This window comes from Lynx rufus, unplaced genomic scaffold (genome assembly GCF_022079265.1).
Source record: "Lynx rufus isolate CCGP_SWC_20201006 ecotype Redwood Valley unplaced genomic scaffold, mLynRuf1.p SCAF_3, whole genome shotgun sequence".
In the NCBI taxonomy this organism is placed as follows: Eukaryota; Metazoa; Chordata; class Mammalia; order Carnivora; family Felidae; genus Lynx; species Lynx rufus.
Genome location: NW_025814845.1, coordinates 91,936,673 through 91,952,530, shown reverse-complemented (window position 1 = coordinate 91,952,530; position 15,858 = coordinate 91,936,673).

Sequence of the window (15,858 nt, the reverse complement as noted above, 5' to 3'; positions counted from 1 at the left end):
CCTCCCTTGTCCCAATAAGATAACCATTATCATTGGATAGGGATAAACATTTGGCCCTATTAATAATAATATTAGTAACAATTATTAATCATTAATAATGCATCATAACATGATTTTCAAGTAAAGTCAACTCAAAAAGGATACCAAACAATTGATCTTATGTAGTATACACGAAATCTTTAAGACGAGGGCAATATTGCAGATTTGCTTTAGGGAAATCTAAAAGGCCATTTTTTAAAAACTGCATTAGAAATACATAGTATGGGGGCGCCTGGGTGGCTCAGTCGGTTGAGCACCAGCTTCAGCTCAGGTCACGATCTCACGGTCCGTGAGTTCAAGCCCTGCGTCGGGCTCTGTGCTGACAGCTCAGAGCCTGGAGCCTGTTTCGGATTCTGTGTCTCCCTCTCTCTCTGACCCTCCCCCATTCATGCTCTGTCTCTCTCTGTCTCAAAAATAAATAAACGTTAAAAAAAATTTAAAAAAAAAAAAAAGAAATACATAGTATGGACAGTGTCTTTCTATTTTTAGCCATTAAATTTAACCAAAACCCAGAGCCCTCAATGTCTTTACGCATTGAATGGTCTTCATTCAATTTCAGTTTTTTCATTAAGAACTCAGGTAGTAATGACTGAGGGATTATCCACAATGAGTACCTTAGGGATGTGTGATACTTATAAAATGCAATGGCTCTTTTTGGAGGGAAGAATAGAAAAGCAATTATTTCCAATGTTTTTATATATTTATACTAACCATTATTTCTCCTGTACTAAGAACAGCAATTGGCACATCATAGGTGATTTATAATTATCTACTAAGTGAACATGTGAGTAAATAAATGCCTGTACTTGCCAGAGAAAAAATATATTTAGGGAACAAGATGGCATCCACACAAACTTTCCTAACTAGGGGTATGAGTCCATTGTTTTTGGTTCTCCCTCAATTCTACTAATGACCAAATATTAGCACATAAATATTGGCAATTATATATACAATGTTTTATTATGCCCGGCATACTACTACATATATAATGCTTGTTTTTAGTAAGTAATATTTATGACACAGTAGTCTAGAATCCATTGTATCAGGCTGTATGCGTACCATGTGGTAAATTGTAATTCCTTACATAATCAACTGAGCAATAATTTCATTTTCACTTTAAAAAAAATTACAAGATGTTTTGTGGTTTAAAATATTTTGGACTCTGAATCATTGTTGCACTAGATGCTAACTCACTTGAATGTAAATTTAAAAATTAATTAATTAATTAATTTTAAAAAAGATTTTGGACTAAGAATTAAAAGAGTAGGGCTTTAGGGACACCTGGGTGGCTCAGTTGGTTAAACATCTGACTCTTGGTTTCAGCTCAGGTCATGATCCCACGGCTCACGAGTTCAAGCCCGGTGACAGGCTCCAACAGCTGGCATCACAGAGCCCACTTGGGATTCTCTCTCTCTCCTTCCCTCTCTGCCGCGTCCCCACTCACACTGTCTCTGTCTCTCTCAAGATAAACTTAAAAAAAAAAAAAAGACTAGGGTTTTAGTCTTTCTTGTTACTAATGTTCACACATCTACATTCCAAATGGAAATTTAGAATACATGATCTCAAAGGTTCTGGCCCTTTCACTATTAAAAACTCTTACCTTGAGCGTAATCTTAAATTATTATGTGAGTTAAAGATGGTTTATTCAATCATTAGGCCTAGGTTAATCTGATGCCTAGTTCTGGGTCAGGAATGCAGCTTCTGAGTTTTCATATTTTTCATTACAAAGGCAATATGACCTTTTTAACTTAAAAAAGATGAAAAATATTCATCCCACAACCACTATTAATATATTGGCATTTTCTTCCATAGAGAGCTTAAATTGCTGCCCTGGTTTTAGTGAACTTTACATGATTTTATCAAAGAATGATTTCCATCGCTTTTTTTTACTTACGTTGCCATAATTTCCATTTTACTGCCTTGTTTTTGTTAACATAATTGTAATGTGAGCATAGTTAAAGTATCTTGACACCTCTTGCCAAAGATTTACATTTTTCACAATTATAATCATATTTGGCCATGCAAGGTTGTTTGTTTGTTTGTTTTTGTATATTTAGGATTATTTGCTTAGGGCCGCTTCCTAAAAGTTGACTTTTTGCTTATGTGCATTTTCATCTGTTTAATACATATTTCCAAATTATTTTCCCCAAATATCATCCCATCTTACACTCAAACCAGCAAACAGACCCTATTTATAATGTTAGATCTACATACAAAAAGAAAAGATGGCCAGATAATTCTCTCAACTTTTTCATTTCTAAAATTAGCACCTTCCTAGTTTAAGAAACCAAAGTCTTCCTAAAGACTATATTTATATTTTGCTATCCATTTTGGTTAGAAATCAATGTTAACGGGTAGTGGCCAAATAAAATTAAACCTATTAAAAATCAATGGAGGATGAAAGCCGGGAATTACTGGTCTAGAGAGTTAATGCTATTTTCTACTGAATTAAGTCCCAAAGCCACCACCTGTTTAACAGTTCAGAGTTCTTAGTAGTGTGCTTGTATTTGAATTATGTGTTAGACATGAGCCATCTGGATTCCTAGTGCACAATCTCTTCCATTTAAATACTTTATCTCATTGTTTCCATAGACAGTAAATGGCATAACTAGAGTTCAAATAATATTTGCCTTGGTCCAGAAAATAATTTAATGGAAGTGATTTTTGCCATTGTAATTTGGTAGAGGGAACTATGCTCTTCAGTGCTGACATATTACTGAACTAGCTTTTGGAAAAATGGAAGGAAGGGAGAGGGAGAGAGAGAGGTAAGAAAGGAGAAATAAGGAAAAAAAGGAGGGAGGGAAGGGGTGGGAAGAAAGGAGGGCATCATTATCCAGTGGTAAATTTAATTCTATAAAAAGAAACCGAATTATTCACATAGCAATAGCAATTAGATACTGAAATCTCATTTGGGTTTAAAACATGGCCAGAAGTTACTGCATTTTTCTGAGTTTATAAAGAACCAACCTACCCTATTCTATATCCTACTTCGTTTTTTTGTTTGTTTGGTTTTTTTGTTTATTTGTTTGTTTTTCTTTTTTGCCTTCACATTAATACAAAAGCAGAAAATATCTGTGCATGAGACTTCAACCACCTAAAAGAAACTGAAAAATTGAGATATTTGAATGGGGTGGATAAGCTCTCTGTGGCTAGTTATTTATTTGCAAGATGTATGAGATGTTTATTAGACCACCAAACACCTGATAATTTTACCAAAATTCAAAAGGCAAGCTTTTGTGACAAGCAAGCAAAAGAACTACCTTCTAGGGGCACCTGGGTGGCTCAGTCCGTTAAGTGACGAACTTCACCTCAGGTCATGATATCAGTCTGTGGGTTTGAGCCCCCCCCTTCGCCTCCCCCCCGCCCCCCCCCCCCCCGCTTCAGGTCAGGGTCTGTGCTGACAGCTCAGAGCCTGAAGGCTGCTTCAGATTCTGTGTCTCTCTCTCTGCCCCTCCCCAACTTGTGTGCTGTCTCTCTCTCTCTCTCTCTCAAAAATAAACATTAAAAAATTTTTTAAAAATTAAAAAAAAAAAAAAAGAACTACCTTCTTGTAGAGTGGAGAGCCAGGGAAAAGTCAATGGTTTGACCTCTAGAGAATGCCAGAAGTTTAACTTCCTTAACTGGGAATTAATATCTATCAGAAAGAGTCCCATATGAGAAACTCTAATGTCAAAGCTCTGAAATTATTGCACGCTACACATATGTAATCCTCTCAAAAAACTAATGATAGGATTCTCCCCACAGCCATATGCGGAGGCTTGGGAATAGTAAGCAGGGTGGTCCTTGCTGTGAACATCTCCCCCTCTGGAACATCAGAAAAGAATTCCAGCCTTTAAGTTTCCCATAGCACCAAATATCTGAATGCAGCACTTTACTTCTTTCTGGAATGATGCAAAATAGGAACATGTGTAGCTGAGAACAATGAAGCTGTACTACGTAGTGGCTAATCGTTTAAAAATATGCAGTCCCCCAAATGGCAGGATATTAAGTTTATCCAGTTAGCAGAAAGACACACATTCAACCAAAATCAACAAACAAAACTCTATGTGGTATGATAAAGTATATTTGTTATGAGAAACCAGTTTTAATTATTTATTATTAAGAATAGCTATGGTGTATTCTTCTCCTAGGTATTAAAATATTCAAAGAAGAAAAATTACTACCATATGTTAATTCTTGGATGAGAAGACTGTCAGGTGAGGTCAAGGGTGATCAGGGCAGGTCAAAAGTGCCAGAGGAAAGAAAGGGAAAGGGGAAAAATGGGCACAAAGAAAAACAGTAAAACGGAAATCAAAATAATATGTATGTTTCAGAAATACTACAATTAGTTTAAGTTGGTATTATTTCTACCACAGATTTGGGGGAAAAAAACTAATGTGATTCACCATAGTTGTTTTTTTTTTTTTTCTTATTTAAAGCAAAGATATTAAAATCCCTTTTAGGCTCTTGAAATAAGAGCAAGTTTAAGAAATAAAAAGGAAAACCAATCCTCTTTAAAGAGAAAGTTGGTATTCAGTGATATTTTTCTGAAACTATTTTCGCAATACTTAAGCTATAACAAAGTATACCTGCCTGAGAAATGGATAGAATATGACATTGCATTTTATCTACATATGCATGGGACAGGTAAGGAATGGGGGCAGGCGATTATAGCATCTCTTAGAGTTAGGTTCTGGGGGTCAGACACACCTGGCTGTGAATCACATGATCCCCACTACTTTTATAATCTTGGGCAAACTGTTCTACCTCTCTGGTCTGGTTTCCTTACTTGAAAAATGGAGATTTATATGGTTCGTGAGAGGATTAAATGAAATACTACCTGCAATGTATTTAGAATATTGTTTAGCATATTTTCAGTGCTCAGCCAACCTTTCTGTTGTGACACTGTTGCTGTTTTATCATCTTTATAATCATAGCCCTCCTGGGGCACCTGGGTGGCTCAGTCGGTTAAGTGTCTGACATTGGTTCAGGTCATGATCTCACGGTTCGTGGGTTCGACCCCGATGGGGGGCTCTGCTGACAGCTCAGAGCCTGGAGCCTGCTTTGGATTCTGTGTATCCTTCTCTCTCTGCCCCTCCCTTGCTCGCACTCTGTCTCTCTCTCTCTCTCTCTCAAAAATAAACAAACATTAAAAAAAATTCTGGTCATAGCTCTCCTAATCTCTCCTGACCTTGGTCAAGCGCCTTTACATCTTTGCATCCCTGTTTCCCAACATGTAAAATGAAAGGAATAATACCCCCTTTAATAGGTTTGTTAAGAGGGTTAAATGAGACAACGTGGAGAAGGAATTTAAAAGTAAAAAGATTACATTATAAAGTATTTCCAAGAGATATTTTAGTTTAGATAATTATATCTGTATAGTAATAATTTCAGTAAGTAATTGAGAACTTTGCATGTATCTTTTATGCTTTCTTCCTTTTTTTTTTTTTGCAAGACGCTCAAAGGCTTAAAGTACACGTTAAAGAAGAATAATCTCCATAATTAGTGCATGTTAAGGGAGCGATTACTCCTCCTTAACATGCACTAATGGCAGATAACAATAAAACATGCCATCGTATGCCATACAAATACAAATTAGAAACTCTAAGAATGGTGCTCTTTCATGGTTCTGCAGTTTTCCTAGAACAATAAAGATAACTCAGAAAGCAAAGATAACAACTATATTCAAGGACGTGCCGGAGCTGACTCACACAGGCTAACAAGAGCCAAGTGTTAAATTTTCAAGAACTTTGCAAGCCTGTTTTTAACTGTCATTTAAGTTATGTAAACTTATAATTAAATAAATTACATTAAAAATAAAGATAAATATACATTTAAAACTCATCACTTCCTACTTATTATGCTACATTTACTATATTTTACTATTATTGATGTTTTGAGGTTATTGATGCTTTTGAGGTTCTATCATACCTGTATGGTGAAAATACTATACATACTTGTGTGCTACTGTGAGTCTGTTCCCAAATCCATGTGCAGTGATGTCACATTGGTAGACTGAAATTGACTATGGTAAGAATATTTATACAACCAAAATTTACAAGTGCTACACATAAGGGTTTGATTTAGTGCTAAAACTGAGATCTGAGTTTAATGAATACAATTTGTAAAAGGGTGGGACATAGTTATACAGTAGATCATATATAATATTTAATGATAATTGGGAAAAGAATTGGTGTATTGGAATATAACTCTGTGTGTCAATTGATGGTTGTACTGCAACCATAGATTGGCTACAGACACATAGGTTCAGCATAAATCAATGAAAGCATTTTCTGGTAATCAATTAGATGTATTTAATTTAAATAAAGGGTATTTCTTCCTTTATTATTACTTGTAAATTGTGTGTTACTTTTATATAAATTGTGTATATCCTTTATATAGGTAAAATTCACTAAAAATGCATGTTTATGTGTATATATGTATGCATTTGTTTTCTGGAGCGAGAGCTAATTGTTAAACATTTAGTATACTTCCCTGCTTATTTTTTTTAAGCTCTTAAGTCAAAAGAACTATCTTTGGGGGAAAAAAAAAAAAAACAAGCTATATTCTCAAATAGTCAAAAAGTAAACTAACACTTATCCACTAGGTGGCAGTAACAAGAGTTAAGAAAACCTCAGGAAACCAAACTGGAAATTTACAAAGATATTACTTCATCTGTTTTCTTTTCATTTGATTCATTAAATAATATCATAAAAGTAAACTATGACCTTTTAAAAAGCTATCTTGTGTATGGAAACCATTTTGACAATAAATTTCATATATTGAAAAAATAAAAAATAAAAAAAATAAAAATAAAAAGCTATCTTGTAATGTCTGGTTATCAAAGTAACCCATGTTCAGTATAAAAAGTTCAGAAAATAAACAAGGGCATATAAAGTAAGCAAAATGACCCATAATATGACTCAAGAATTAAGTACTGTCAATATTTTGGTGAATAACCTTGTAGGATTATACTATCCATACTTCTTTATAATTTATTTTTCCCTACTGTATCACTTTTTTCATGTCAAGATACATGGATGTTATAACATCATTTCTAGTGAATGCATAATATTTGGCTATTTGGATACACTACAATATATCAACTTTCTATTTATTAATAGACACTTCACTTGCTAATAACTTTTCCCTATTATAAACAATACTTTAATAAACAACCACAGGGGCGCCTGGGTGGCGCAGTCGGTTAAGCGTCCGACTTCAGCCAGGTCACGATCTCGCGGTCCGTGAGTTCGAGCCCCGCGTCAGGCTCCGGGCTGATGGCTCAGAGCCTGGAGCCTGTTTCCGATTCTGTGTCTCCCTCTCTCTCTGCCCCTCCCCCGTTCATGCTCTGTCTCTCTCTGTCCCAAAAATAAATAAACATTGAAAAAAAAATTTTTTTTAATAAATAAATAAATAAACAACCACATGCACTTATCCAATAATTTTCTTATGGTAAGTTCCAAAGTGTAGAATTACTTGATTGAAAGGGCTCACATTTTATTTTATTTTTTAAGGGGTGCACCTTTTAAAATGTGATGCAAACTGTTAAATCTTCCTGCAGAAATATTGTGCTCATTTACACGTCCAGAAATGAGAATACACTATTTTACCCATGCTGGGTAGTTTCAGTTTTTAACCTTTTCAACTCAATTGTTTTTATTTACTTGCTCTTAATTCTTTCATTCATATATACATTTATTTTTTAAATTTTTTTTTCAACGTTTATTTATTTTTGGGACAGAGAGAGACAGAGCATGAACGGGGGAAGGGCAGAGAGAGAGGGAGACACAGAATCGGAAAGAGGCTCCAGGCTCTGAGCCATCAGCCCGGAGCCTGACGCGGGGCTCGAACTCACGGACCGCGAGATCGCGACCTGGCTGAAGTCGGACGCTTAACCGACTGCGCCACCCAGGCGCCCCATATATACATTTATTCAATAACCATTTGAGAGTCTACTGGGACCAGTTACTAGATATGTGTCAGAAAAAAAGAAGCAGAGATTAGGTCCCTGATCTTTTTTTGTTGTTGTTAACTTTTATTAATGTTTATCTTTTGAGAGAGAGAGAGAGAGAGAGAGACAGAATATGAGTGGGGGAGGGGCAAAGAGAGAGGGAGACACAGAATCCAAAGTAGGCTCCAGGCTCCAAGTGGTCAGCACAGAGCCCAACGCTGGGCTTGAACTCACAAACTGCAATATCATGACCTGTGCTGAAGTCAGACGTTTAACTGACTTGAGCCACCCAGGCACCCCTAGGTCCCTGATCTTAAAAAGCTTCTATTTGGGGCGCTTGGGTGGCTCAGTCGGTTAAGTGTCCGACTTCGGCTCAGGTCATGATCTTGTGGTTCACGAGTTCAAGCCCTGTGTCGGGCTCTGTGCTGACAGCTCGGAGCCTGGAGCCTGCTCCCAAATTCTGTGTCTCCCTCTCTCTCTGACCCTCCCCCCATTCATGCTCTGTCTCTCTCTGTCTCAAAAATAAATAAATGTTAAAAAAAATTTTTTTTAAAGCTTCTATTCAAATGGTGGCAGACGGGGAGTTAGTAAGTTAAAGAATATTAGAGTGAAGACCTGATAAAATTTGTAAGAAAAGGGGAGAAGTCTGTAAGCAGACCAAACAGAAAGTTATCTGTGAGGACATGTAATTATAGTTATGTTTATTGATCAGTTGCATTTCTTTTATATTGAGTTGTTAATCCCTGACGCACTAGGTCAGCAATATCCACAAATATTCTAAAACCAACCAGTAGATCCATCATCTTTACAAGAATTAAAAGACCACAAACCAGGGAACATATACAAGAAGGCTATCGATTCATTAGAAAGACTGTTTCTTTGAAGAGAATTTCAGGAGACTGCTCTGTGACATTTTCTCTCCCTCAACCCCTGTAGGAAAAGGAGGGACCAAGAGAACCACTATGGAGATGGCTGCAAATTTTACCATTTTACCTAGCTGGGGAGATAACAATCTCTTCCTTCCAGATGACAACAATGAATGTAGATTCCAGCAGTTAGCTAGACTTCTGCCATCTTGACTTGACAGGTATCCCCCAAGAAAGCTGCTGCCTGCAGGGGCCAAAAGGCCTAACAGGAAATGACTGGAATTGTGCTGCCCGGGGCAAAAGCTCAGGACGAAGAAAAACTCTCAGAGCTCAGGACGAAGAAAAACTCTCAGAGTCACTGGAGAAATTCCACATGTAATCTGGAAAGAACTCTCGTGACCTCACAAAAGAGACAGCATCTGAATACTTGAAATGAAAAGGGCATCTGATACAAGGAAAGTACCAAAAACAATAAAACTCATTATCTCCCTTCTCCTAACCCTAGCAGATATAAAAGTGGGAAGAATATGGGGCAAGAAGAGTAAAAGAACAGGTCATACTCTTCCTCACTCCCTGCTCATTCCAGAGTCAACCGTAAGTCAGACCTGAGCTGAAAGAAGGCAAAGGCTTTAAACTGGATATCAAAATAAAGTTTTTATATACCCGGACCAGACTTTTATTTTTAGTTTATTCTTTTTAGTGAGCTTAAAGCCACCCCAGGCATGGCTCAAACTCACTACCCTGAGATCAAGAGTTGCATCCCCTACCGAGTAAGCCAGCCAGGCACCCCAGGCATTGTAATGTCTGAAAATGAGGCCATTTGGTCACATGAGAGTGACAAAAAGCTATTGGATGACTTGAGATCATATCCAGGCCACTAAAGAGAGATGACAGAGCCTGTTTGAATGAAATGTGGGGAGAACAATCAAAGCTGTTTCCTGTGTGTAACTCCTTCACTGAATGAAGCCAGTTACGCATTTATCATATAATTGGATTTCTTTCTGGATTCTGTTCTGGCTCATTGCTCTTTTCTCTCTTCACTAGGGCCAGTTTTAATGATGAATTACTGTTATTTTTAAACTATTCAAACACAAATAACGAATATGTTCGACTTTAATCAAAACAGTTACAAGTTTGTGTCAGTTCTCATAAAAATGAACCATAGACAGACAGTAGACATTCAGCTTCTGCAAGGTGTTGATTTTTAGGAAGTAGACAAAAGTTAGCTGCGATCTCCTCAACCAGGAACCTTATTGACTATTAAGGCCCAGTGGCCCCAGGCAAGTGGCGCACACCTGATCCTCTGTGATAACACCCCCAAATCTGCATTTTCCCCTCTTTCCCTACTCTGATTTCTGATTTGGGCAGAAAAACGTGAGGAGGAAAACGGCAATCATGGGTCTGCATGCATACGTTACACCTGCCTGTAATAAAATGACAAGGGAGAGTGACTGAGCACTTAGTGGGACCAGAAATTTTAAATCTTGTCGTAAGGCTGGCAGATACTGTAAGGTTCTCCATTTAGCCACAAGGTATTCTCCAGAAAAACAGAAAAGATGACATCTTCATTCGATTCTCTGACTTATCAAAATAGTCCTGAGTGTTGGGCTTCAATGATGACAATAATAGTAATTACTGCTCACTGAGGTGCCTACTTAGGTCTCGATGTTTTACACACATTTGATCCTCAGAACATTACAAGTTAGGAATTACAAACTCCGTGTAATAAATCTTCTAAGTTTCAAAACGATTATCTGAATTGCTACAAGTGACATAGCTATTAGTGACAGAGCCTGGATGTGAACTCAAGTCAACCTGACAGACTGTGCCCCATGTGCTCTCCATTACTTCCCACAAGCTCTCTAGCTAATTACCATACATTGCATTGATTTTTTTCATTTTGTAAATCTTGGAGTTTATCAGTATAACATCTGTGTTAAATGTATACCCATTAGGGGCACCTGGGTGGACCAGTCAGTTAAGCATCCGACTCTTGATCTCAGCTCAGGTCATAATCTCATGATTTGTGGGTTCAAGCCCCATGTCAGGCTCTGCACTGTGAGGATCCTGCTTGGGATTATCTCTCTCCTTCTCTCTCTGCCTCTCCCCTGCTTGTGCTCTCTCTCTCTCAAAATAAATACATAAACTTTTAAAACAACTTAAAAATAAATGTATACTCTTTACTTGTCTGGAAACAATAAAATTCTAACCCTCAATTGTGAGGATTTTAGTTATCTTCCCTCTGGAGCTTTGCTCCAGATGCCTGCATGCTTCTCTTTTCCATATTTCAAGGTAACAAAAATAGAGTTAAATAATTCTAGTCATTTTTGGCATAACTCAGAACAAACCATAAGCAACTTATTTGATAGCAAGATACCAAAGTAAAGATTTTCATTAAAATTATGGGCATGTATTATCAGTTAACGAGTTACACCAAGTGCCTAACCATAAAAAAACTACACTTCATAAAATCAGCCATTAACCGAAGGGCACCGCACCAAGAATAATGGGAGTGAAACAACTGTGTGGCTATGGTTCCTCCTCCCAAAGGGCATACAATATGATGGAAAGATAATATGGACTATAAGAAGCATGCAGGACCTATTCGTGAGAAAATCCTGCGTGCTGTTTCTGCCTATCGGTGTTAATTGGGAAAGGTAGTTTAGACAATGCGGGGTAACAACTTTAAGATACCATTCTTCAACTTCAAAGAATTGATCCCCTGAACGTCATCACCCTTGTAAGTGTATTCCAAAGGAAAGCAGACATCCGAGGCTGAGCCCCACCACTTTCCAGCCATACCACTTTGAGGAAATGACTTCATCTCTTTAGGCTTCAGCTGTTTACCTGTAAAATGGAATAATAATACCTGCCTTACAGGACTGCTGCGAGGAGTCAAAACAATCTGTATTTGGCACAGCGCCTGGCACTGCTTCGCAGCCAATTTTAAGAATAAGATTTTTACTGCTACAAATTCCAAAGTTAGTTGGATTGACATTATTCCTGTACATAAATTATATATACATGATATATAAATGATATAGGCCTCCTTTATAAGTTAGAAGCAGTGAATAATGGACAGCCGCGTCTGATTGGCAATCTGACCCTGCTTGCCTTTTAATTCTTCCCCAGGCGCCCTCTCCCTCGCTGGCTGATTGGCTTTAAGCACTCCTATAAAGTCCATTAGCTGTCTGTGCCTTAATCAAATTAGAGGCAGTCTTCAATTTACGAGAATCTTCACAGCCCACGCCATTTACACCCCTGTTCTGACTTTTGCAGCACTTAGGGTGTGGAGGGCTAACAGGACGGCCCAGCCTGTTCGTTTGCTCAGCACTCCGGCCCCTAACAGCCCACGCCACCCCCGGCAGGCCGCACCACATCCGGGCATCAGGAGGCCGCTCTGCCCGGCAGGGGCTCCTTTCCAGGAAGAGCTCTGGTCTTCATCTTCTGGGACATCCCTGGCTCCCAGCCTCACTCAGAGCTCTCCTCCCAGGCCCAGGAAAAACAACAACAATAACTGAGCTTCTGTAGCGAAAGCACCGAAAACCACTAATTTTAAAACACTTCTATGTTCTGGTAAGATGATGAGCACGACTGCTGTGGAGTGCCAAGATCCCTCACTCTTCCCCCGGAGCTGATCCAGCTGCACCAGCTCTCTCCCCATCACTGTCTCCTGAACCACCCACGGACCCAGTGCTCAGGGATCACGTACTGCCCAGGTTTGGTGCAAGCTATCAGAGTAGTGGCTGAGCGCATGAACGTTAAGGCCAGACAAAGGTCAGTTGCTTCTGGGCTAAGGACTATGTGATACAATCTTGTGTATCTCAAACTAGAGTCCGTTGAACCAATAACTTTACAAAAGAAATAAACTTTTCCTTATTAAACATTAATAAACGTTTTTGGAAAGCAGCCTGCCAGTTTCTTAGAGTGACTGCTGTGTGGTTACCAATCAGAAATGGTAGCCATGACCCAAGGACTTATTAAATAATTTTTTTTTTTTGTAACTAGTCCCTAGGTCCATTTTTCCTGAACTAATTTATTACTTTAAAAATCTTGGGCTCCTGGGTGGCTCAGTCATTAAGCATTTGCTTTGACTCAGGTCATGATCTCTCAGTTCCAGTTTGAGCCCTACATCAGGCTCTCTGCTATCAGCGTGGAACGTGTTTGGGATCCTCTGTCCCCCTCTCTTTCTCTCTATCCCTCCCCTGCTCACTCTCTCTCACTCCCTCTCTCAAAAATAAAAACATCTTTAAAAAGAAATGAAGGGGCGCCTGGGTGGCTCAGTCAGTTAAGCGGCCGACTTCGGCTCAGGTCATGATCTCACGGTCCGTGAGTTCGAGCCCCGCGTCGGGCTCTGTGCTGACAGCTCAGAGCCTGGAGCCTATTTCAGATTCTGTGTCTCCCTCTCTCTGACCCTCCCCCGTTCATGCTCTGTCTCTCTCTGTCTCAAAAATAAATAAACGTTAAAAAAAATTTTTTTAAATAATAAAAAGAAATGAATTGGCAAAATTATCCACACAATTAAAATATTTTGGAAAAACATTGATATAAATAATATTTGGAAATACTATTTGCTCTTTTTGATTGCAGTTCCCCGATGTTTCTGGTTCTCCTTCTGGGCACAAGGCTGGACTGCCCCTTCCTGCACTTGCTTTCATCAATAAAGTATGCGTAGAAGTAACATTCCTCTCTTCCGAGGAGAAGCCTTTCATAAGCAACACACATTCCATCCTGTTGCTTCCCAGTGCCACGGCAGACAACAATATTCCAGATTTCCAGATGGTGGAAACTCTGCCAGCCTGTGCCCTGAATGAGGACAAGGCAGAGCACAGTCCCCACCAACCCAAGATACACACGTGGTATGAGCAAGAAATACATCTTTGTGGTTTTTCTGTCACTATGTTATACTTTAGTACAACCTAGTCCATGTTGACTGGTACACAGATGATTAAATGTTATATAATAACTTGTATAAATCCTTGGATATCGCACTCTTGGTTAGAGAATGTTAGCTCTTACTACAGCATTGCCTTTTTCAATAAGGTTTCTTTTCCTAAAAGGTAATCAGCCCCGAGAAGGAGAGTTACCTGCGCCAAATCATATTGTCTCAAAGGCAAGGTATCATTTTCAGCAGTCCGCCGAAGTCTGTGTTACCTCTCATTCCGTCTGATGTCCTCTACAAGCCATATTTTTATTCTGTGTTATCTGCCTCAGCTCTCTTCATTGTAAACAAACTACAGTCTTCTCATTTGTTTTTCCACATTAAATCTTAACCTCGGAACCACTTCCCAATTCCCATATGCAAGCAACTACCCAGCTTGTCAAACCTCAGGGATCCACACATTAGAGATCCCCACCAACAGAAGAAGAAATGGACATAAAAGAGAAACTTAGGGTTTAGAAGGCCCTAGACTCTTAAAATTAAGGTACCTTTTATAGGCTGTAACATTCATTAAATGTGTTCATTAATAATAATTTCCCGTTATCGTCATCCTATTCTATTCACAAAGAAATAGAATGTTTGCATTTTTTACGAACTCCAAACTACTGGATGATTTTCTTTACCCAAGTTAAAGAAAACACTATGTTTGGCAGGTCTATCGACTGCAAAAATCATTTCCTCAGTTTATTAACTGGAAATGAAAATACTTCTGCAGTAGTCTGTGGATGAGATCACGGTAACCAGACAAGGCAGTTAATTCAATACATCATTTATTGTCAATTAGGAAAAGGCCGTAACAAAGAGATGCCTACCAAGACCAAATCCTACTAGACTGAAAAGCTTGTCCAGAAATGGAAGAGGGTTTCATAGCTGATTTCTATGCAGATAAGCCTTATACCTGTGTTTTCTAGTCCTTGCTAAATATAAATATTAATTCAGTGGGCTCAAAAATCTGCAAAACCTGGTTTCTCTAATCAAGGGCTGCCAGAACCCATTCCCATTTCATTTAAATAGTCTGAAGTCATCTAAATTATATCTGACATACAAATTAGGTTTGTATGTATAAACCTTGTGACTAAATACCAACTCTGCTTTCCTAATTAAAAATTGTTACCCAAGAATGCCAGAAAACAAATTAAATTATATTCTCTAACAGTAATCTTCTGTTTCCACCACCCCTACTCCATCCCCCAAATGTTTACAGCAAAACAAGGTAGAGAGAAAGAAAAAAAAAATTATAAACTTCATTTTACTCTTATTGTTGTGAAACTTCATTGATCCTGACATTATCTTCTTACATACACAATATCTTCTTGCAAACGCAATCAAAATAGAAGGGTTTAGGGCTGATGGGGTCCTTGGATGCCTAATGCCATTATTGTAACAATGAGGAGACAGGATCCTACAGAAATCAAATCTAAGACCTGAATGGAGATTATGTAACTCTCAGTCAAGAGCTTCTTCCTTCACAGCACAATGGCCACAAAGTGAAAATAAACAGAAAGGAGAAGAATAACAGGAATCTGGTTCTCCCCGAATCTCTTTGTTCCAGCAGCTATCTAATCATTAGTTTGTTAACTGAGGCTGCCCAGATTTGCAAGTAGAAGAAAGAAAGAAGGGAGGGGGAAGGGAGGAGAGAAGGAAAGAAGGAGGCAAGAAGAGAGATGAAAAAGAGAGAAACTTTCAATTTATTAGGAGAGAGGTCTCACAGAGAACTCACTTTCCTTTCAAGTTTTACATTTGAGACATCGGCACCTATAGACCAAGGATGAGAATTAACAACCTGCTGAGGCCTTTTCTTACTACTTAAATTTGTTCTCAGGGTTAGGGGTCCATTATGGGACTTAGGCTCTGCCCTGCCCCTGTTCACAGAAGTCTGGAGAAAGGAGAAAGATCAAGGGCTGTGAAAATGGTTACCAAGTTTAACCATTTATAGTTTGAGCAAGTAAAATTGTGTTCAAGGTAGCAATTTGTTTTGTTGTTAAAACTTCAGATTGCCTTTAGTTTAAAAAGCACCCCTCCACTGAAAAAGGTAGTATGTAAAAAATTAATGGAAAAAAGTATTTTCTTAATTTTAT